This window comes from Papio anubis, unplaced genomic scaffold, assembly GCF_008728515.1.
Source record: "Papio anubis isolate 15944 unplaced genomic scaffold, Panubis1.0 scaffold377, whole genome shotgun sequence".
NCBI lineage: Eukaryota > Metazoa > Chordata > Mammalia > Primates > Cercopithecidae > Papio > Papio anubis.
The window spans coordinates 1-22,189 of record NW_022163923.1 but is presented as its reverse complement, the minus strand read 5'-3'; the positions used below and the strand labels follow the sequence as shown (position 1 = coordinate 22,189).

Sequence of the window (22,189 nt, the reverse complement as noted above, 5' to 3'; positions counted from 1 at the left end):
TGCTTTTGTGATGTGTGACTTCCACTCTGCAGAATTACATCTGTATTTCGTGGATCTCTTTCCTTCAGCCTTATTTCTGTGTGGAATCTGAGAACAGATATTTGGATCCTTAAGCTTGATAGGGCCGAAATGTCCTCCGGTAACAAAGAAAAGCTTTCTGAGAAACTTCTTTGTGTTCTGTGAAATCATCTCACAGACTTCCAGCTTTCCCTTCAAGAAGCCTTCGCTAAGCCTGTTCTTGTGGATTTCGCAAAGTGATATTTGGAAGCCCATAGACGGCTATGGTGAAAAGTAAAATATCCTCCGAGTACAACTGGAAACAAGCTTTCTGAAAAATTGCTTTGTGATGTGTGACTTCCACTCACAGAATTACATCTGTATTTCGTGGATCTCTCTGCTAGCCTTATTTCTGTGGAATCTGAGAACAGATATTTCGGATCCCTTGGAAGACTCTAGGGCAAAATGAATTATCCTCCGATAACAAAGAGAAAGAAGCTTTCTCAGAAACTTCTTTGTGTTCTGTGAAATCATCTCACAGAGTTACAGCTTTCCCCTGAAGAAGCCTTTCGCTAAGACAGTTCTTGTGGAATTGGCAAAGTGATATTTGGAAGCCCATAGAGGGCAATGGTGAAAAAGGAAATATCCTCACATGAAATCTGGAAAGAAGCTTTCTGAGAAACAGCTCGGGGAAGTGTGACTTCCCCTCACAGAGTTACCTCTGTATTTCGTGGATCTCTTTGCTAGCCTTATTTCTTTGGAATCTGAGAACAGATATTTCGGATCCCTTTGAAGACTATAGGGCCAAAGGAAATATCCAACGATAATAAAGAGAAAGAAGCTTTCTAAGAAACTTGTTTGTGTTCTGTGAAATCATCTCACAGAGATACAGCTTTCCCCTCAAGAAGCCTTTCTGTATGACAGTTCTGGTGGAATTTGCAAAGTGATATTTGGAAGCCCATAGAGGGCTATGGTGATAAAGGAAATATCCTCAGATGAAATCTGGAAAGAAGTTTTCTGAGAAACTGCTTTGTGATGTGTGACTTCCACTCACAGAGTTACATCTGTATTTCGTGTATCTCTCTGCTAGCCTTATTTCTGTGGAATCTGAGAACAGATATTTCGGATCCCTTAGAAAACGATAGGGCCAAAGGAAATGTCCTCTGAAAACAAAGAGAAAGAAGCTTTCTGAGAAACTTCTTTGTGTCTGTGAAATCATCTCACAGACTTCCAGCTTTCCCCTCAAGAAGCCTTTCGCTCAGACAGTTCTTGTGGAATTTCAAAGTGATATTTGGAAGCCCATAGAGGGCTATGGTGAAAAAGGAAATATCCTCCGAGAACAACTGGAAAGAAGCTTTCTGAGAAACTGCTTTGTGATGTGTGACTTCCACTCACTGAGTTACATCTGTATTTCGTGGATCTCTTTGCTAGACTTATATCTGTGGAATCTGAGAACAGAGATTTCTTATCCCTTTGAAGACGATGGGGCCAAGGGAAATATACTCCGATAACAACGAGAAAGAAGCTTTCTGAGAAACTTCTTTGTGTTCTTTGATATCATCTCAGAGAGTTACAGCTTTCTCCTCAAGAAGCCTTTCGCTAAGACAGTTCTTGTAGAATTTGCAAGGTGATATTTTCAAACCCATAGAGGGCTACGGTGAAAAAGGAAATAACCTCAGATGGAATCTGGAAAGAAGCTTTCTGAGATACTGCTTAGTGTTCTGTTAATTCATCTCACAGAGTTACAGCTTTACCCTCAAGAAGCCGCTCGCTACTCCTGTTCTTGTGGAATTCGCAAAGTGATATTTGGAAGCCCAGAGAAGGCTATGGTGAAAAAGAAAATATCCTCCGAGTGCAACTGGAAAGAAACTTTCTGAGAAACTGCTTTGTGATGTGTGACTTCCACTCACAGAGTTACATCTGTGTTTCGTGGATCCCTTTGCTAGCCTTATTTCTGTGCAATTCGAGAACAGATATTTCGGATCCCTTTGAAGACAACACGGCCAAAGGAAATATCCTCCGATAACAAGGAGAAAGAAAGTTTCTGAGAAACTTCTTTGTGTTCTGTGAAATCATTTCACAGAGTTGCAGCTTTCTCCTCAAAAAGCCTTTTGCTAAGACAGTTCTTGTGGAATTTGCAAAGTGATATTTGGAAGCCCATAGAAGTCTATGGTGAAAAAGGAAATATCCTCAGATGAAATCTGGAAAGAACCTTTCTGAGAAACTGCTTAGTGTTCTGTTAATTCATCTCACAGAGTTACAGCTTTCCCTTCAAGAAGCCACTCGCTAATCCTGTTCTTGTGGAATTCACAAAGTGATAATTGGAAGCCCATAGAGGGCTATGGTGAAAGGTAAAATATCCTCTGAGTACAACTGGAAAGAAGCTTTCTGAGAAAATGCTTTGTGATGTGTAACTTCCACTCACAGAGTTACATCTGTATTTCTGGGATCTCTTTGCTAGCCTTATTTCTGTGGAATCTGAGAACAGATATTTCGTATTCTTTTGAAGACCATAGGGCCAAAGGAAATATCCTCCGATAAGACAGAGAAAGAAGCTTTCTGAGAAACTGCTTTGTGTTCTGTGAAATCATCTCACAGAGTTACAGCTTTCCCTTCAAGAAGCCTTTCGCTAAGACAGTTCTTGTAGGAATTTTCAAAGTGATATTTGAAGCCCATAGATGGCTATGGTGAAAAATATCCTCAGATGAAATCTGGAAAGAAGCTTTCTGAGAAGCTGCTTAGTGTTCTGTTAATTCATCTCACAGAGTTACAGCTTTCCCCTCAAAGCCACTCGCTAATTCTGTTCTGGAATTCTCAAAGTGATGTTGGAAGCCCTTAGAGGGCTGTGGTGAAAAATGTCCTCAAAGATGATTTCTGGATAGAAGCTTTCTGAGAAAAATACTTGGTGTTCTGTTGAATTCATCTCACAGATTTACAGCTTTCCCCTCAAGAAGCGGCTCGCTAAACCTGTTCTTGTGGAATTCGCAAAGTGATATTGGAAGCCCATAGACGGCTATGGTGAAAAAGGAAGTATCCTCAGATGAAATCTGGAAAGAAGCTTTCTGAGAAACTGCTTAGTGTTCTGTTAATTCATCTCACAGAGTTACAGCTTTCCCCTCAAGAAGCCGCTCGCTAATTCTGTTCTTCTGGAATTCTCAAAGTGATATTTGGAAGCCCTTAGAGGGCTGTGGTGAAAAAGGAAATGTCCTCAGATGATTTTTGGATAGAAGCTTTCTGAAAAAATACTTGGTGTTCTGTTAATTCATCTCACAGAGTTACAGCTTTCCCCTCAAGAAGCCTTTCCCTAAGCCAGTTCTTGTGGAATTGGGAAAGTGATATTTGGAAGCCCATAGAGGGATACCGTGAAAAAGAAAATACCCTCCGAGAAAAACTGGAAAGAAGCTTTCTTAGAAACTGCTTTGTGATGTTTGACTTCCACTGAAAGAGTTACATCTGTATTTCGTGGATCTCTTTGCTAGCCTTATTTCTCTGGAATCTGATAACAGATATTTCGGATCCTTTTGAAGACTATAGGGCCAAAGGAAATATCCTCCGATAACAAAGAGAAAGAAGATTTCTGAGAAAATTCTTTGTGTTCTGTTAAATCATCTCACAGAGTTACAGCTTTTCCCTGAAGAAGCCTTTCTCTAAGACAGTTCTTGTTGAATTCGCAAAGTGATATTTGGAAGCCCATAGAGGGCTATGGTGAAAAGTAAGATATCCTCCGAGTACAACTGGAAAGTAGCTTTCTGAGAAACTGCTTTGTGATATGTGACTTCCACTCACAGAGTTACATCTGTATTTCGTGGATCTCTTTCGTAGCCTTATTTCTGTGGAATCTGAGAACAGATATTACGGATCCCTTTGAAGACTATAGGGCCAAAGGAAATATCCAAAGATAACAAAGAAAAAGAAGCTTTCTGAGAATCTTCTTTGTGTTCTGTGAAATGGTCTCATACAGTTACCGCTTTCCCCTCAAGAAGCGTTTCGCTGAGACAGTTCTTGTGGAATTTGCAAAGTGATATTTGGAAGCCCATAGAGGGCTATGGTGAGAAAGGAAATATCCTCAGATGAAATCTGGAAGGAAGCTTTCTGAGAAACTGCTTAGTGTTCTGTTAATTCATCTCACAGTGTTACAGCTTTCCCCTCAGGAAGCCGCTCGTTAAGCCTGTTCTTGTGGATTTAGCAAAGTGATATTTGGAAGCCCATAGGCGGCTATGGTGAAAAGTAAAATATCCTCAGTACAGCTGGAAACAAGCTTTCTGAAAAACTGCTTTGTGATGTGTGACTTCCACTCACAGAATTACATCTGTATTTCGTGGATCTCTTTACTTCTTGCTTATTTCTGTGGAATCTGAGAACAGATATTCCAGCGGATCCTTGGAAGACTATAGGGCCAAATGAAATATGCACCCACAACAAAGAAAGAAGCTTTCTGAAACTTCTTTGTGTTCTTTGAAATCATCTCTGGAAGTAACAGCTTTCCCCCCAAAGAAGCCTTTTAGCTGAGACGTTCTTGTGCAATTGGCAAAGTGATATTTGGAAGCCCATAGAGGGCTATGGTTTTAAGGAGAATATCCTCAGGAATGGAAATCTGGAAAAGCTGTCTGGCTGCTCTGTGATGTGACTTCAGTAGTCAGAGAGTTAAAGTCTGTATTTCTTGGATCTCTTTGCTAGCTTAGAATTTTTCTGGAATCTTGAACAGATATATCGGATCCCTTGGAAGACTAAGCCAAAGGAAATATCCTCCGATAACAAGAGAAAGAAACTTTTCTGAGAAACTTCTTTGTGTTCTGTGAAATTATCTCACAGAGTTACAGCTTTCCTCTCCAAAGCCTTTTCGCTAAGACAATTCTTGTGGAATTGGCAGACTGATATTTAGGGAAGCCCTCAGGGAGCTATGGTGAAAAAGGAAATTGTCCTCAGATGAAATCTGGAAGAAGTAGCTTTCTGAGAAACTGCTTAGTGTTCTGTTAATTCATCTCAGAGTGTTACATCTGTTTTACGTTGATCTCTTTACTAGCCTTATTTCTGTGGAATCTGAGAACAGATATTTAGGATCCCTTTGGTACTATAGGGCCAAAGGAAATATCAACGATAACAAAGAAAGAAGCTTTTCTGGCTCTTTGTGTTCTGTGTGAAATCGTCTCACAGAGTTACAGCTTTCCCTACAAGAAGCCTTTAAGCTAAGACAGTTCTTGTGGAAATGGCAAAGTGATATTTGGGGAAGCCCATAGGCGGCTATGGTGAAAAAGGAAGATCCTCAGATGAAATCTGGAAAGAAGCTTTCACAGAAACTGCTCTGTGATGTGTGACTTCCACTCACAGAGTTTATGTGTATTTCGGATCTCTTTGATAGCCTTATCTCTGTGGAATCACAAAGAGAACAGATATTTGGATCGCTTGAAGCTATATCACCAAAGGAAATATCCTCCGATAACAAAAGAGAAAGAAGCTTTCTGAAAGCCTTTGTGTTCTCAAATAATCTCACAGAGTTACGCTTTCCCTCAAAGAATCCTTTCGCTAAGACAGTTCTTGTGGAAATGGCAAAGTGATATTTGGAAGCCCATAGGGCTATGGTGAAAAAGGAAATATCCTCAGGTAAATCTGGAAAGAAGCTTTCTGAGAAAATGCTTAGTGTTGTGTTAATTCATCTCACAGTTTCATCTGTATTTCGTGGATCTCTTTGCTAGCCTTATTTCCGTGGAATCTTAGGACAGATATTTCAGATCCCTTTGAAGTCTATAAAGCCAAAGGAAATATCCTCCGATAAAAAAGAGAAAGAAGCTTTCTGAGAAACTTCTTTGTGTTCTGTGAAATCATCTCACAGAGTTTCAGCTTTCCCCTTAAGAAGCATTTAGCTAAGACATTTCTTGCGGAGTTGGCAAAGTGATATTTGGAAGCCCTTAGAGGGCTATGGTGAAAAAGGAAATATCCTCAGATGAAATCTGGAAAGAAGCTTTCTGAGAAACCTCTTAGTGTTTTGTTAATCCATCTCACAGAGTTACATCTGTATTTCGTGGATCTCTTTGCTAGCCTTCTTTCTGTTTAATCTGACAACAGGTATTTAGGATCACTGAAGACTATAGGGCCAAGGAAATATCCTCGATGACAAAGAGACAGAAGCTTTCTGAGAAAATTCTTTGTGTTCTGTGAAATCATCTCACAGAGTTACAGCTTTGCCCTCAAGAAGCGTTAAGCTAAGACAGTTCTTGTGGAGTTGGCAGAAAGTGATATATGGAAGCTTATAGAGGGGCTATGTTGAAAAAGGAAATATCCTCAGATGAAATCTGGAAGAATATTTTAGAAACTGCTTGTGTTCTGTTAATTCATCTCACAAGTTACATCTGTATTTCGTGGATCTTTCCTAGCCTTGGCTGTACAATCTGAGAGGAGATATTTGGATCCCTTTGAAGACCTATAGGGCGAAGAAGCATCCTCCGATAACGAAAAGCTTACTGAGAAACTTCTTTGCGTTCGCGTGAAATCACCTCACAGAGTTACAGCTTTCCCCTCAGGAAGCCTTTAAGCTAAAGACAGTTCTTGTGGAATTTGCAAAAGTGATACTTGGAAGACCATAGGGCTATGGTGAAAAATATCCTCAGATGGAAATCTGGAAAGAAGCTTTCTGAGAAAACTGCTCTGGGATGTGTGACATCCACTCCGCGGAGTTACATATGTATTTCGTGGATCTCTTTGCTAAGCACTTGGCTACTGTGGAATCTGCGGACATATATTTAGGATCGCTTGGAAAGAGTCTGGGCCAAATGAATTATCCTCCGATAACAAAGAAAAGCTTTCTGAAAGCTTCTTTGTGTTCTGTGAAATCATCTCACAGAGTTACAGCTTTCCCCTCAAAGAAGCCTTTCGCTGAGACCGTTCTTCTGGAATTGGAAAAGTGATATTTGGAAGCCCAGAGAGGGCTACAGTTTAAAAGGAAATATCCTCAGATGAAATCTGGAAAGAAGCTGTCTGAGAAACTGCTCTGTGATGTGTGACTTCCAGTCACAGAGTTAAGTCTGTATTTCTTGAATCTCTTTGCTAGCTTTATTTCTCTGGAATCTGAGAACAGATATATTATTGGATCCCTTGGGAACTAGAAGCCCAAAGGAAATATCCTCCGATAACAAAGAGAAAGAAGCTTTCTGAGAAACTTCTTTGTGTTCTGTGAAATCATCTCACAGAGTTACAGCTTTCCCCTCAAGAAGCCTTTCACTAAGACAATTCTTGTGGAATTGGCAGACTGATATTTGGAAGACCTTAGAGGGCTATGGTGAAAAAGGAAATGTCCTCAGATGAAATCTAGGAAAGAAGCTTTCTCAGAAACTGCTTGTGTTTCTGTTAAATCATCTCTCAGAGTTACATCTGTGGATCTCTTTGCTAGCCTTATTTCTGTGGAATCTGAAAACAGATATTTAGGATCCGCTTTGAACACTATAGGGCCAAAGGAAATATTCTCGATAACAAAAGAGAAAGAAGCTTTTCTGAAACTTCTTTGTATTCACAATGAAAGTCGTCTCCACAGAGTTACAGCTTTCTCCCCTCAAAAAGCCTTTCGCTAAGACAGTTCTTGTGGAATTGGAAAAGTGATATTTGGAAGCCCATAGGGGCTATGGTGAAAAAAAGGAAATATCCTCCAGATGAAATCTGGAAAAGAAGCTTTCTGAGAAACTGCTCTGCGATCGTGATTCCACTCTGGGGGATTACGCCGATTATTTTGTGGATATCATACTGGCCTTATTACTGTGGAATCTCAGAACAGATATTTTAGGATCCCTTGGAAGACTATGAGGCCAAAGGAAATATCACTCGATAACAAAGACAAATAAGCTTTCTGTGAAACTTCTTTGTGTTCTGTGAGATCATCTCACAGAGTTACAGCTTTCCCCTCAAGAAGCCTTTCGCTAAAACAGTTCTTGTGGAATTGTAGAGTGATATTTGGAAGCCTTTAGAGAGGGCTATGGTGAAAAAGGGAAATGTCCTGAGATGAAATCTGGAAGGGAAGCTTTCTGAGAAACTGCTTATTGTTCTGTTAATTCACCTCACAGAGTTACATCTGTATTTCATTGGATCTCTTTGCTAGCCTTATTTCTGTGGAACCTGAGAACAGATATTCGGATCCTTGGAAGACTATAGACCAAGGAAATAACCTCCGATAACAAAGAGAAGCTTTCTGGCTCTTAGTCTTCTGTGAAATCATCTCACAGAGTGAGAGCAGCTATCCCTGAAGAAGACTTTCCTTCAAGACGCTTCTTAGGGTGGCAAAGTATTTGGAAGCCATAGGGGCTCTGGTGAAAAGAAATATCCTCAGATGAAATCTGGAAAGAAGCTTTCTGAGAAACTGCTTGAGTGTTCTGTTAATTCATCTCACAGGATTACATCTCTGTATTTCGTGGGTCTCTTTGCTAGCAGTATTTCTGTGGAATCTGAGAACAGATGTTGGACCCTTTGAAGACTATAGAGACCAAAGGGAATATCCTCCGATAACAAAGAAAGAAACTTTCTGAAACTCTTCATGTTCTGTGAGTATCCACAGAGTTACAGCTTTCCCTGAAGAAGCCTTTCGCTAAGACAGTTCTTGTGGAATTGGCAAAGTGATATTTGGGGAAGCCTAGTGGGCTATGGTGAAAAAAGGAAATATCTCAGATGGGAAATCTGGAAAGAAGCTTTCTGAGAAACTGCTTGGTATTCACCATTAATTCATCTCACAGCGTTACATGTATTTCATTGGAATTCTTTCTTAGCCTTATTTCTGTACAATCTGAGAACAGATATGTCGGATCCCTTTGAAGACTATAGGGGCAAAGGAAATATCCTCCGATAAGAAAAAGAAAGAAGCTTTCTGAGAAACTTCTTTGTGTTCTGTGAAATCATCTCACAGAGTTACAGCTTTCCCCTCAAGATGCCTTTCGCTAAGACAGTTCTTGTGGAATTGGAAAAGTGATATTTGAAAGCCTATAGAGGGCTATGGTGAAACAGGAAATAGCCTCAGATGAAATCTGGAAAGAAGCTGTGTGAGACACTACTCTGTGATGTGTGACTTCCACTCACAGAGTTACATCTGTATTTCGTGGATCTCTTTGCTAGTCTTATTTCTGTGGATTCTGAGAACAGATATTTCGGATCCCTTGGAAGACTATAGGGCCAAAGGAAATATCTTCCGATAGCAAAGAGAAAGAAGCTTTGGGAGAAACTTCTTTGTGTTCTGTGAAATCATCTCACAGAGTTACAGCTTTCCCCCCTAGAAGACTTTCGCTAAGACAGTTCTTGCGGAATTTGCAAAGTGATATTTGGAAGCCCATAGAGGGCTATGGTGAAAAAGGAAATATCCTCAGATGAAATCTCGAAAGAAGCTTTCTCAGAAACTTCTTAGTGTTCTCTTAATTAATCTCACAGAGTTACAGCTTTTCCCTCAAGAAGCTGCTCGGTATGCCTGTTCTTGTGGAATTCGCAAAGTGATATTTGGAAAGCCATAGAGGGTTATGTTGAAAAAGAAAATATCCTCCGAGAAAACCTGGAAAGAAATTTCTGAGAAACTGCTTTGTAATGTGTGACTTCCAGTCACAGAGTTACATCTGTATTCCGTGGATCTCTTTGCTAGCCTTATTTCTGTGGATTCTGAGAACCGATATTTCGGATCCCTTTGAACACTATAGGGCCAAAGGAAATATCCTCCGATAACAAAGAGAAAGAAGCTTTCCCCTCAAGAAGCCTTTCGCTAAGACAGTTCTTGTGGAATTGGCAAAGTGATATTTGGAAGCCCATAGAGGGCTATGGTGAAAAAGGAAATATCCTCAGATGAAAATTGGAAAGAAGCTTTCTGAGAAACTACTTAGTGTTCTGTTAATTGATCTCACTGAGTTACAGCTTTCCCCTCAAGAAGCCGCTAGCGAAGCCTGGTCTTGTGCAATTTGCAAAGTGATATTTGGAAGCCTATAGAGGGCTATGGTTAAAAAGAAAATATCCTCCGAGAGCAGCTGGAAAGAAGATTTCTGAGAAACTGCTTTGTGATGTGTGACTTCCACTCACAGAGCTACATCTGTATTTCGTGGATCTCTTTGCTAGCCTTATTTCTGTGGAATCTGAGAACAGATATTTCGGATCCCTTTGAAGACTATAGAGCCAAAGGAAATATCTTCCGATAACAAAGAGAAAGAAGCTTTCTGAGAAACTGATTTGTGTTCTGTGAAATCATCTCACAGAGTTACAGATTTCCCCTCAGGAAGCCTTTCGCTAAGACAGTTCTTGTGGAATTGGCAAAGTGATATTTGGAAGCCCATAGAGGGCTATGGAGAAAAAGGAAATATCCTCAGATGAATTCTGGAAAGAAGCTTTCTGAGAAACTGCTTATTGTTCTGTGAATTCATCTCACAGAGTTACAACTTTCCCCTCAAGAAGCCGCTCGCTAAGCCTAATCTTGTGGAATTCGCAAAGTGATATTTGGAAGCCCATAGAGGGCTATGGTGAAAAAGGAAATATCCTCTGATGAAATCTGGAAAGAAGCTTCCTGAGAAACTGCTTAGTGTTCTGATAATTCATCTCACAGAGTTACAGCTATCCCCTCAAGAAGCCGCTCGCTAAGCCTGTTCTTGTGGAATTCGCAAAGTGTTATTTGGAAGCCAATAGTGGGTTATGGTGAAAAAGCAAATATCCTCCGAGAACAAGTGGAAGGAAGCTTTCTGAGAAACTGCTTCGTGATGTGTGACTTCCACTAGCAGAGTTACATCTGTATTTCGTGGATCTCTTTGCTAGACTTATTGCTGTGGAATCTGAGAACAGATATCGGATCCCTTTGAAGACTATAGGGACAAAGGAAATATCCTCCGATAACAAAGAGAAAGAAGCTTTCTGAGAAACTTCTTTGTGTTCCCTGAAATCATCTCACAGAGTTACAGCTTTCCCCTCAAGAAGCCTTTCGCTAAGACAGTTCTTGTGAAATTTGCAAAGTAATATTTGTAAGCCCATAGAGGGCTATGGTGAAAAAGGAAATATCGTCTGAGAACAACTAGAAAGAAGCTTTCTGACATACTGCTTTGTGATGTGTGACTTCCACTCACAGAGTTACATTTCTATTTTGTGGATCTCTTTGTTAGCCTTATTTCTGTGGAATCTGAGAACAGATATTTCGGATCCCTCTGAAGACTATAAGGCCAAAGGAAATATCCTCCGATAAGAAAGAGAAAGAAGCTTTCTGAGAAACTTGTGTGTGTTCTGTGAAATCATCTCAGAGAGTTACAGCTTTCCCCTCAAGAAGTCTTTCGCTAAGGCAGTTCTTGTGGAATTTGCAACGTGATATTTGGAAGCTCATAGAGGGCTATGGTGAAAAAGGAAATATCCTCAGAAAAAATCTGGAAAGAATCTTTCTGAGAAACTGCTTAGTGTTCTGTGAATTCATCTCACAGAGTTACAGCCTTCCCCTGAAGAAGACGCTCGCTAAGCCTGTTCTTGTGGAATTCGCAGAGTGATATTTGGAAGCCCTTAGAGGGCAATGGTGAAAAACAAAATATCCTGTGAGAACAACTGGAAAGAAGCTTTCTGAGAAACTCCTTTGTAATGTATGACTTCAACTCACAGAGTTACATCTGTGTTTCGTGTATATCTTTGCTAGCCTTATTTTTGTGGAATCTGAGAACAGATATTTCGGATCCTTATGAAGGCTATAGGGCCAAAGGAAATATCCTCCGATAACCAAGAGAAAGAAGCTTTCTGAGAAACTTCTTCGTGTTCTGTGAAATCATCTCAAAGAGTTACAGCTTTCCCCTGAAGAAGCCTTTCGCTAAGACAGTTATTGTGGAATTTTCAAAGTGGTATTTGGAAGCCCATAGAGGGCTATGGTGAAAAAGGAAATATCCTCAGATGAAATCTGGAAAGAAGCTTTCTGAGAAACTGCTTAGTGTTCTGTTAATTCATCTCACAGAGTTACAGCTTTCCCCTGAAGAAGCCGCTCGCTAAGCCTGTTTTTGTGGAATTCCCAAAGTGATAGTTGGAAGACCATAGGGGGCTAAGGTGAAAAAGAAAATATCCTCTGAGAAAAACTGTAAGGAAGATTTCTCAGAAACTGCTTTGTGATGTGTGACCTCCACTCACAGAGTTACATCTGTATTTCATGGATCTCTTCGCTAGCCTTATTTCTGTGGAATCTGAGAACAGATATTTGGGATCCCTTTGAAGACTACGGGGCCAAAGGAAATATCCTCCGATAAAAAAGAGATAGAAGGTTTCTGAGAAACTTCTTTGTGTTCTGTGAAATCACCTCACAGAGTTGCACCTTTCCCCTCAAGAAGCCTGTCGTTAAGACAGTTCTTGTGGAATTTCAAACTGATATTTGGAAGCCCATAGAGGGCTATTTTGAAAAGGGAAATATCCTCAGATGAAATCTGGAAAGAAGCTTTCTGAGAAACTGCCTAGTGTTCTGTTAATTCATCTCACAGAGTTACAGCTTTGCCCTCAAGAAGCCGCTCGCTAAGCCAGTTCTTGTAGAATTCGCAAAGTGATATTTGGAATCCCTTAGAGGGCTGTGGTGAAAAAGAAAGTATCCTCCGAGAACAAATGGAAAAAACCTTTCTGAGAAACCGCTATGTGATGTGTGACTTCCACTCACAGAGTTACATCTGTATTTCGTGTGTGATCCTTTACAGTTTTATTTCTGGTGGAATCTGAGAATGTAGATATTTCGATCCCTTTGAAGACTATAGGCCAAAGGAAATATGTCTGAGCAACAAAGAGAAAGAAGCTTTCTGAGAAACTGCTTGTGTGTTCTGTGGAATCATCTGACAGAGTTACAGCTCTTCTCAAGAAGCCTAAGACAGTTCTTGTGAATTTGCAAGGAGAGCCTTGGAAGCCCATGTGAGGCTGGGCCGTGAAATGAAGTATCCTCAGACAATTTTGAAAGACAGCTTCTGAGAAACTGCTTAGCGTTCTGTCAAGTCATCTCACAGAGTTAAAGCTTTCCCCCTCACAGCCTGGCTAAGCCTGTTCTTGTGGAATTCGCAGCGATATTTGGAAGCCTAGAGGCCTTTGTGAAATAGGAAAGTATCCTGAGAACAACTGGAAAGAAGTTTCTCTGAGAAATTGCTTAGTGATGGTGTGAAATCATCCTGGGCAGAGTTACAGCTTCCCCCAAGAAGCCTTTCAAGACAAGTTCTTGTGGAATTTATAAAGTGAGATATTTCAGCCTGTGAGGGCTATGGTGAAATGGAAATATCCTCGATGAAATCTGGAAAGAAGCTTTCTGAGAAACTGCTTAGTGTTCTCTGTTAATTCATCTCACAGAGTTACCCGTATTTCAGATCTCTTTGCCAGCCTTACTTCTGTGGAATCTGAGAACAGATATCGATCCCTTGAAGACCAGTGCCAAAGGAAATATTCTCGATAATAAAGAGAAAGCTTGAGAAACTTTGTGTTCTGTGAAATCATTCTACAGAGTTACAGCTTTCTCAAGAATCCTTTTCGCTTAAGACAGTTCTTTATGAATTCGCAGCGGATATTTGGGTGCCTATGAGCCAAGGTGAAAAGAAAATATCTTCCAAGACAAACTGGAAAAGAAGCTTGTGAGAACTGCTTTTAGGATAGGTATTTCCACTCGTTATGAGTTGGCTAATCTGTATTTCTGTGATCTCTTTGTTATCTTTATTTCTGTGGAATATGAGAAATAAAGATATTTCGGATCCCTTGAAGACTATAGGGCCAAAGAAAATATCCTCTGATATCAAAGAGAAAGCAGCTTTCTGAGAGAAAGTTCTCAGGTTCCTGTGGTCATCCTCACAGGTTAAGCAGCTTTCCCTCAAGAGGCCTTCGCTGAGACATTTCTTTGTGGAATTTGGTAGTATTAGTAAGCCCATTGAGGGCTATGGTGAAAAAGGAAATATCCTCAGATGAAATCTGGAAGGAAGCTTTCTGAGAAACTTCTGAGTTTTGTGTTAATTCATCTCACAGAGTTACAGCTTTTCCCTCAAAAATCAGCTCACAAAGCCTGTTCATGTGGAATTCGCAAAGTGATATTTAGAAGCCCATACAGTACTACGGTGACAAAGAAAATATCGTCTGAGAACAACTGGAAAGAAGTTTTATGAGATACTCCTTTGTGATGTGTGACTTCCACTCACAGAGTTACATCTTTATTACTTGGATCTCTTTGCTACCGTTATTTCTGTGGAATCTGAGAAGAGATATTTCGGATCCCTTTGAAGACTATAGTGCCAAAGGAAATATCCTCCGATAACAAAGAGATAGAAGCTTTCTGAGAAACTTCTGTGTGTTCTGTGAAATCATCTCACAGAGTTACAGCTTTCCCCTCAAGAAGCCTTTCGCCACAACAGTTCTTGTGGAATTTGCATAGTGATATTTGGAAGCCCATTGAGGGCTATGGTGAAAAAGGAAATATCCTCACATGAAATCTGGAAAGAAGCTTTCTGAGAAACTGCTTAGTGTTCTGTCAATTCATCTCACAGAGTTACATTTTTTCCCTCAAGAAGTTGCTCGCTGAGACTGTTCTTGTGGAATTCGCAAAGTGATATTTGGAAGCCCATAGAGGTCTACGGTGAAAAAGAAAATATCCTCCGAGAGCAACTGGAAAGAAGCTTTCTGAGAAACTGCTTTGTGATGTGTGACTTCCACTCACAGAGTTACATCTGTATTTCGAGGATCTCCTCGTTAGTCTTATTTCTGTGGAATCTGAGAACAGATATTTCGGATCCCTTTGAAGACTATACGGCCAAAGGAAATATCCTCCGATAACAAAGAGAAAGAAGCTTTCGGAGAAAGTTCTTTCTGTTCTGTGAAATCATGTCACAGAGTTACAGGTTTCCCATCAAGAACCCTTTAACTAAGACAGTTCTTGTGGAATTTTCAAAGTGATATTGGGAACCCCTTGGGGGCTCTGGTGAAAAAGCAAATATCCTCAGATGAAATCTGGAAAGAAGCTTTCTGAGAAACTACTTAGTGTTCTGTTAATTCATCTCACAGAGTTACAGATTTCCCCTCAAGAAGCCGCTCGTTAAGCCTGTTCTTGTGGAATTCGCAAAGTGATATTTGGAAGCCCATAGAGGGCTATGGTGAAAAAGAAAACATCCTCCGAGAACAACTGGACAGAAACTTTCTGATAAACTGATGTGTGATGTGTGACTTCCACTCACAGAGTTACATCTGTATTTCGTGGATCTCTTTGCTAGCCTTATATCTGTGGAATCTGAGAACAGGTATTTCGGATCCCTTTGAAGACTATACGGCCAAAGGAAATATTCTCTGATAACAAAGAGAAATAAGCTCTCTGAGAAAATTCTTTGTGTTCTGTGAAATCATCTCCCAGAGTTACCGCTTTCCGCTCAAGAAGACTTTCGCTAAGACAGTTCTTGTGGAATTTGAAAAGTGATATTTAAAGCCCTAGAGGCTGGTGGTGAAAAAGGAAATATCCTCAGATGAAATCTGGAAAGAAGATTCTTTGAGAAACCGCTTAGTGTCTAAGTTAATCTATCTCACAGAGTTGCTAGATTTCCTTCAAGCAGCCCCTAAGCCTGTTCTAAAGTGGAATACGAAAGTGATATTTAAGCCCATAGAGGCCATGAAAAGAAAATATCGTCGGAGAGAAACTAGAAAGAAATCCTTCTGAGAAACTGCTTTGTGATGCATGACTTCCACTCACAGAGAGTTACATCTGTATTTCGTATCTCTTTAGCCTTTATTTCTGTGGAATCTGAGAACAGACATTTCGGATCCTCTGAAGACTATAGGTCAGCGAAAGATCTCGAGCAATAAAGAGAAAGAAGCTTACTGAACTGCTTGTGTGTTCTGTGAAATCATCTCACAGAGTTACAGCTTTCCCCGCGCCTTTGCTAAGACAGTTCTTGGGGACTTGCAAAGATATCGGAAGCCCAGCAGAGGGCTATGGTGAAAAGGAAATATCCTCAGATGAAATCTCGGGAAAGGGTTTTTTGAGAAACCGCTTATGGGTTCTGTTAATCTATCTCTACAGAGTTACAGCATCTCCCTCAGCTTTTGTGTCATGGCTTCCGTTCTTGTGGGAATAATGAAAGGGATATTTGGTGCTTTCCCACAGAGGGCTATGGTGGAAAAAGAAAATATCCTCAGAGAAACAAAATCTGAAAGAAGCTTTGTGGAGAAAACTGTTTCAGATGTGTGACTTCCTAATTTAGATAGAGTTACATCTGTATTTCGTGGATCTCTTGCTAGCCTTTATTTCTGCGGGAATCTGAGAACAGATATTTCGGATCCCTTGAAGACTATAGGGCCAAAGGAGATATCCTCCGGATAACAAAGAAGAGATAGAAATATTTCTTGAGAAACTTTGTGTTCTAAGGAATCACTATTAGAGTTACAATTTTCTCAAGAAGCCTTCGTCGCTAGCGATAGTTCTTTCCGGAATTCAGAAAGTGATACACGCATTCCACAGAGGCTATCGGGAAAAAGAGAAAAACTTCAGATGAAATCTGGAAAGAAGCTTCGAGAAACTGCTTTAGTGTTCTTGTTAATTCATCTCGCTAGAGTTGCTTTCTCTCAAGAAGCTGCTGGCATCTTCTTGTGGAAATCTCGCAAAGATATGTGGAAGCCCCTACAGGGCTATGGTGAAAAAGAAAATATCCTCCGAGAACAACTGGAAAGAAGCTTTCTGAGAAACTGTTTTGTGATGTGTGACTCCCACTCACAGAATTACATATGTATTTCGTGGACCTCTTTGCAAGCCTTATTTCTGTGGAATCTGAGTGCAGATATTTCGGATGCCTTTGAAGACTATAGGGCCAAAGGAAATATCCTCTGATAACAAAGAGAAAGAAGCTTTCTGAGAAACTTCTTTGTCTTCTGTGAAATCATCTTACAGAGCTACAGCTTTCCCCTCAAGAAGCCTTTCGCTAAGACAGTGCTTGTGGAATTTGCAAAGTGATATTTGGAAGAACATATAGGGCTACGGTGAAAAAGGAAATATCCTCAGATGAAAGCTGGAAAGAAGCTTTCTGAAAAACTGCTTAGTGTTCTGTTAATTCATCTCATAGAGTTACAGCTTTCCCCTCAAGAAACCCCTCGCTAAGCCTGTTCTTGTGGAATTCACAAAGTGATATTTGGAAGCCCATAGAGTGCTATTTTGAAAAAGAAAATATCCTCCTAGAACAACTGTAAAGAAGCTTTCTAAGAAACTGCTTTGTGATGTGTGACTTCCACTCACAGAGTTTCATCTGTATTTCGTGGATTTCTTCGCTACCCTTATTTCTGGGGAATCTGAGAACAGATATTTCGGATCCCTTTGAAGACTATAAGGCTAAGGGAAATATCCTCCGATAACAAACAGAAGGAAACCTTCTGAGAAACTTCTTTGTGTTCTGTGAAATCACCTCACAGAGTTACAGCTGTCCCCTCAAAGAGTCTTTCGCTAAGACAGTTCTTGTGGAATTTGCAAAGTGATATTTCGAAGGCCATAGACGGCTATGGTGAAAAAGGAAATATCCTCAGATGAAATCTGCAAAGAAGCTTTCTGAAAAACTGCTTAGTGTTGTGTTAATTCATCTCACAGATTTACCACTTTCCCCACGAGAAGCCGCTCGCTAAGCCTGTTCTTGTGGAATTCGGAAAGTGTTATGTGGAAACCCATAGAGGGCCATGGTGAAAAAGAAAATATACTCCGAGAACAACTGGAAAGAAACTTTCTGAGAACCTGCTTTGTGATGTGTAACTTCCACTCACAGGGTTACATCTGTATTTCGTGGATCTCTTTGCTAGCCTTCATTCTGTGGAATCTGAGAACAGATATTTCGGATCACTTTGAAGACTATATTGCCAAAGGAATATCCTCCCCGATAACAAAGAGAAAGAAGTTTCTGTGGAGAAACTTCTTGGTGTTCCCCAGAAATCCATCTCACAGAGTTACAGCCTCAAGAAGCCTTTCGCCAAGGACAGTTCTGTGAATTCTGGTAAAGTGATATGTGGAAGACCAGAGGCCAAGTGGTGGTGTATGAAGATTATAATTTTTCAGATGAAATCTGGAAAGAAGCTTGAGAAACTGCTTAGTGTTCTGTTAATTCATCTCACTGAGTTACAGCTTCCCCCAGTAGGCATGCCTCTGCCAAACCTGTTCTTGCGAATTCAAGAAGGATATTTGGTGGCTTCCATATAGGCTATGGTGAAAGAAAATATCCTCCAAGAACAACTAGAGAAGCTTCTGAGAAACTGTTGCTTTGTGATGCGGATCTCCACCTCACAGAGTTACATCTCGACCCACTCCTCAGAATCATAAATATACTGATCCTTTGAAACTATAGGGCCAAAGGAAATATCCTCCGATAACAAACAGAAAGCAGTTTCTCTGAGAAACTTCTTTGTGTTCTGTGAAATCATCTCACAGAGTTACAGCTTTCCCTTCAAGAAGCCTGTCACAGACAGTTCTGTGAATTTCAAACTGATATCTGTGCCCATAGAGGGCTATTGTGAAAGGGAAATATCCTCAGATGAAATTGGAAAGAAGCTTTCTGAGAAACTGCCTAGTGTCTCTGCTAATTCATCTCACAGAGTTATAGCTTTGTTCCTCAAGAAGCCGCTGCTCCTGTCTCTCTTCTGGAATTCGAAGTGATATCGGTGCCGCATAAAGGGCTATGTTGAAAAAGAAAAGCATCCGAGAACAACTGGAAAGAAGCTTTCTGAGAAACCGCTATGTGATGTGTGGCTCTCCACTACAGAGTTAAGAACATCTGGAATTTCGTGGATCTGCTAGCCTTATTTCTGTGGAATCTGAGAACAGATATCGGATCCCTTTCACACTATATACAAGGAATTATCCTACTTATAACAAAGAGAAAGAATTACTGCGAATCAATACTGTGTTCTGTGAAATCATCTGACAGAGTTATAGCTTTACCTCTCGCTAGAAGCTCTTCGCTAAGACAGTTCTTGTGGAATGTATAGTGATATTTGGAAGCCTATAGAGGCTATGGTAAAGGAAATATCCTCACATGAAATCTGGAAAGAAGATTTCTGACAAACTGCTTAGTGTTCTGTCAATTCATCTCACAGAGTTACAGCTTTCCCATCAAGAAGTCGCTCGCTAAGCCTGTTCTTGTGGAATTCGCAAAGTGATATTTGGAAGCCCATAGAGGGCTACGGTGAAAAAGAAAATATCCTCCGAGAGCAACTGGAAAGAAGCTTTCTGCGAAACTGCTTTGTGATGTGTGACTCCCACTCCCAGAGTTACATCTGTATTTTGAGGATCTCTACGTTAGGCTTATTTCTGTGGAATCTGAGAACAGATATTTCCGATCCCTTTGAAGACTATAGGGCCAAAGGAAATATCCTCCGATAACAAAGAGAAAGAAGCTTTCGGAGAAAGTTCTTTCTGTTCTGTGAAATCATCTCACAGAGTTACACGTTTCCCATCAAGAACCCTTTCACTAATACAGTCCTTGTGGAATTTTAAGGTGATATTGGGAAGCCCATAGAGGGCTATGTTGAAAAAGGAAATATCCTCAAGTGAAATCTGGAAAGAAGATTTCTGAGAAACTGCTTAGTGTTCTGTTAATTCATCTCAAAGAGTTACAGCTTCCCCTCAGGAAGTCTTTTGGTAAAACAGTTCTTGTGGAATTTGCAAAGTGATATTTGGAAGCCGAGAGTAGTGCTATATGGTGAAAGGAAATATCCTCAGATGAAATCTGGAAAGAAGATTTCGTAGAAACTGCTTAGTTCTGTTATTTCCATGTCACAGAGTTACAGAGGAAGGTTTCCCTCAAGAAGCCGCTGCCTGCTGGTTCTGTGGAATTCCTGCGAAGTGATAAGCCTATAGAGATTATGGTGAAAAAAAGAAAATATCCTCTGAGAAAACCGACAAAGCCGAGAAACAGCTTTGTGATGTGTGACTTCCTGGCACTCACAGAGTTACATCTGCATTCTCGTGGATCTCTTTGCTGGGCCTTTTGTATTTTTGTGAATCTGAGAACAGATATTTCGGATTCCTTTGAAGACTATATAGGGCCAAAAGGAAATATACCCGATAACAAAGTATATAGAAAAAGCTCTGGAGAAACTTTTGTGTTCTGTGAACTATCTCACAGAGTTACAGCTTTCCCCTCAAGAAGACTTTCGCCAAGATAGTTCCCTGTGAATTTGCAAAGTGATATTTGGAAGCCTATGAGGGCTATGGTGAAGAAGGGCAAAAATCTCCTCAGATGAAATCTTGAAAGAAGCCTGACAGAAACCGCTTAGTGTTCTGCTAATTCATTTCAGAGAGTTACAGCTTTCCCTCAAGAAGCTCTCGCCAAGCCTGTTCTTGTGGAATTCGCAGCGATATTTGAAGGTCATAGAGGGCCATGGTGAAAAGAAGAAAACATCCTCCGAGAACAACTGAAAGAAGCTTGAGAAACTTGCTTTGTGATGTGTGGTTCCACTCACAGAGACTTACATCTGTATTTCGAGAATCTCTTTGCTAGCCTTATTTCTGTGGAATCTGAGAAATGCATACATTATGATCCTTTGAAAACTATAGGGCCAAAGGAAATATCCTCCGATAACAAAGAAACAAGCTTCGAGAAACTTCTTTTGGTGTTCTGCGGGAATCATCTCACACAGATTACAGCTTCAAGAAGCCTTAATGCTACATACACTTTTGTGGAATTTCCAAAGTGATATTTGGAAGCCCTTAGAGGGCAAGTAGAAAAGGAATATCCTCTGATGACATCTGGAAGAAGCTGTCTGAGAACTGTTTCTGTGATGTGTGATTCCCACCTGCCAGAGTTGCATCTGTATTTCGTGGATCTTTGCTAACCTTATTTGTATAATCTCAGGAACAGATATTTCGATCCGCTTATGACTCTAGGGCTAAAGGAAATATCCTCCGATAACAAGGGAGAAAGAAGCCGAGAAACATCTTTCATAGTTCTGTGAAATCATCTCACAGAGCATAGCTTCCCTCGGCCAGCCTTCTAAGACAGTTCTTTGTGAACTGGCAAAAGGATACTCCAGTCGCTAGAGGGCTATGTGGTGAAAAGGAAATATCCTCAGATGAAATCTGGAAAGAAGTTTGAGAACTAACAAGCTTATTGTTCTGTTAATTCATCTCACAGCAAGTTAAGCATGTATTTGGAGGATCTGCTAGCCTTATTTCTGGAATCTGAGAACAGATATTTCGATCCTCGAAGACTAGAGTAGGCCAAAGGAAATATCCTCCGGAGTTAAGAAAGAGAAAGAAGCTGAGAAACTTCTTTGTGCAGTGAAATCAATTCAGAGTGTTAACAGCTTTCCCCAGCTTCTCGACAAGATAGTTCTTGTGGAATTGAAAAGTGATATTTGGAGGCCCATAGAGGGCTATGCTGAAAGGAAATATCCTCAGATGAAATCTGGAAAGAAGTCTTCTGAGAAACTGCTTAGTGTTCTGTTAATTCATCTCACAGAATTACATCTGTATTTCGTGGGTCGCTTTGCTACCCTTATTTCTGTGGAATCTGAGAACAGATATTTCGCATCCCTTTGAAGACTATAGGGCCAAAGGAAATATCCTCCGATAACAAAGAGAAATAAGCTTTCTGAGAAACGTCTTTGTGTTCTCTGAAATCACCTAACAGAGTTACAGCATTCCCCTCAAGAAGCCGTTCGCTAAGACAGTTATTGTGGAATTGGCGAAGTGATATTTGGAAGGCCATAGAGGGCTATGGTGAAGAAGGAAATATCCTCAGATGACATCTGGAAAGAAGCTTTCTGAGAAAGTGCTCTGTGATGTGTGACTTCCACTCACAGAGTTACAACTGTATTTCGTTGATTTCTTTGCTAGCCATATTTCTGTGGAATCTGAGAACGGATATTTCGGATCTCTTTGAAGACTATAGGGCCAAAGGAAATATCCTCCGATAACAAAGAGAAAGAAGCTTTCTGAGAAACTTGTTCGAGTTCTGTGAAATCATCACACAGAGTTACAGCTTTCCCCTGAAGTAGCCTTTGGCGAAGAGAGTTCTTGTGGAATTGGCAAAGTGATATTTGGAAGCCCGTAGAGGACTATGGTGAAAAAAGAATTATCGTCAGATGAAATCTGGAAAGAAGGTTTCTGAGATACTGCTTAGTGTTCTGTTAATTCATCTCACGGAGTTACATCTGTATTTCGTGGATTTCTTTGATAGCCTTATTTCTGTGGAATCTGAGAACAGATATTTCGGATCCCTTTTAAGACTATAGGGCCAAGGGAAATATCCTCCGGTAACAAAGAGAAAGA

General features: G+C 40.4%; 1 pseudogene; it reads left to right on the top strand.

Annotated features, from left to right (window-relative positions):
• Window positions 1-2,039: 2,039 nt before the first annotated feature.
• LOC116273125 lies at window positions 2,040-10,483 on the top strand (annotated as a pseudogene).
• The last annotated feature ends 11,706 nt before the right edge of the window (window positions 10,484-22,189 follow it).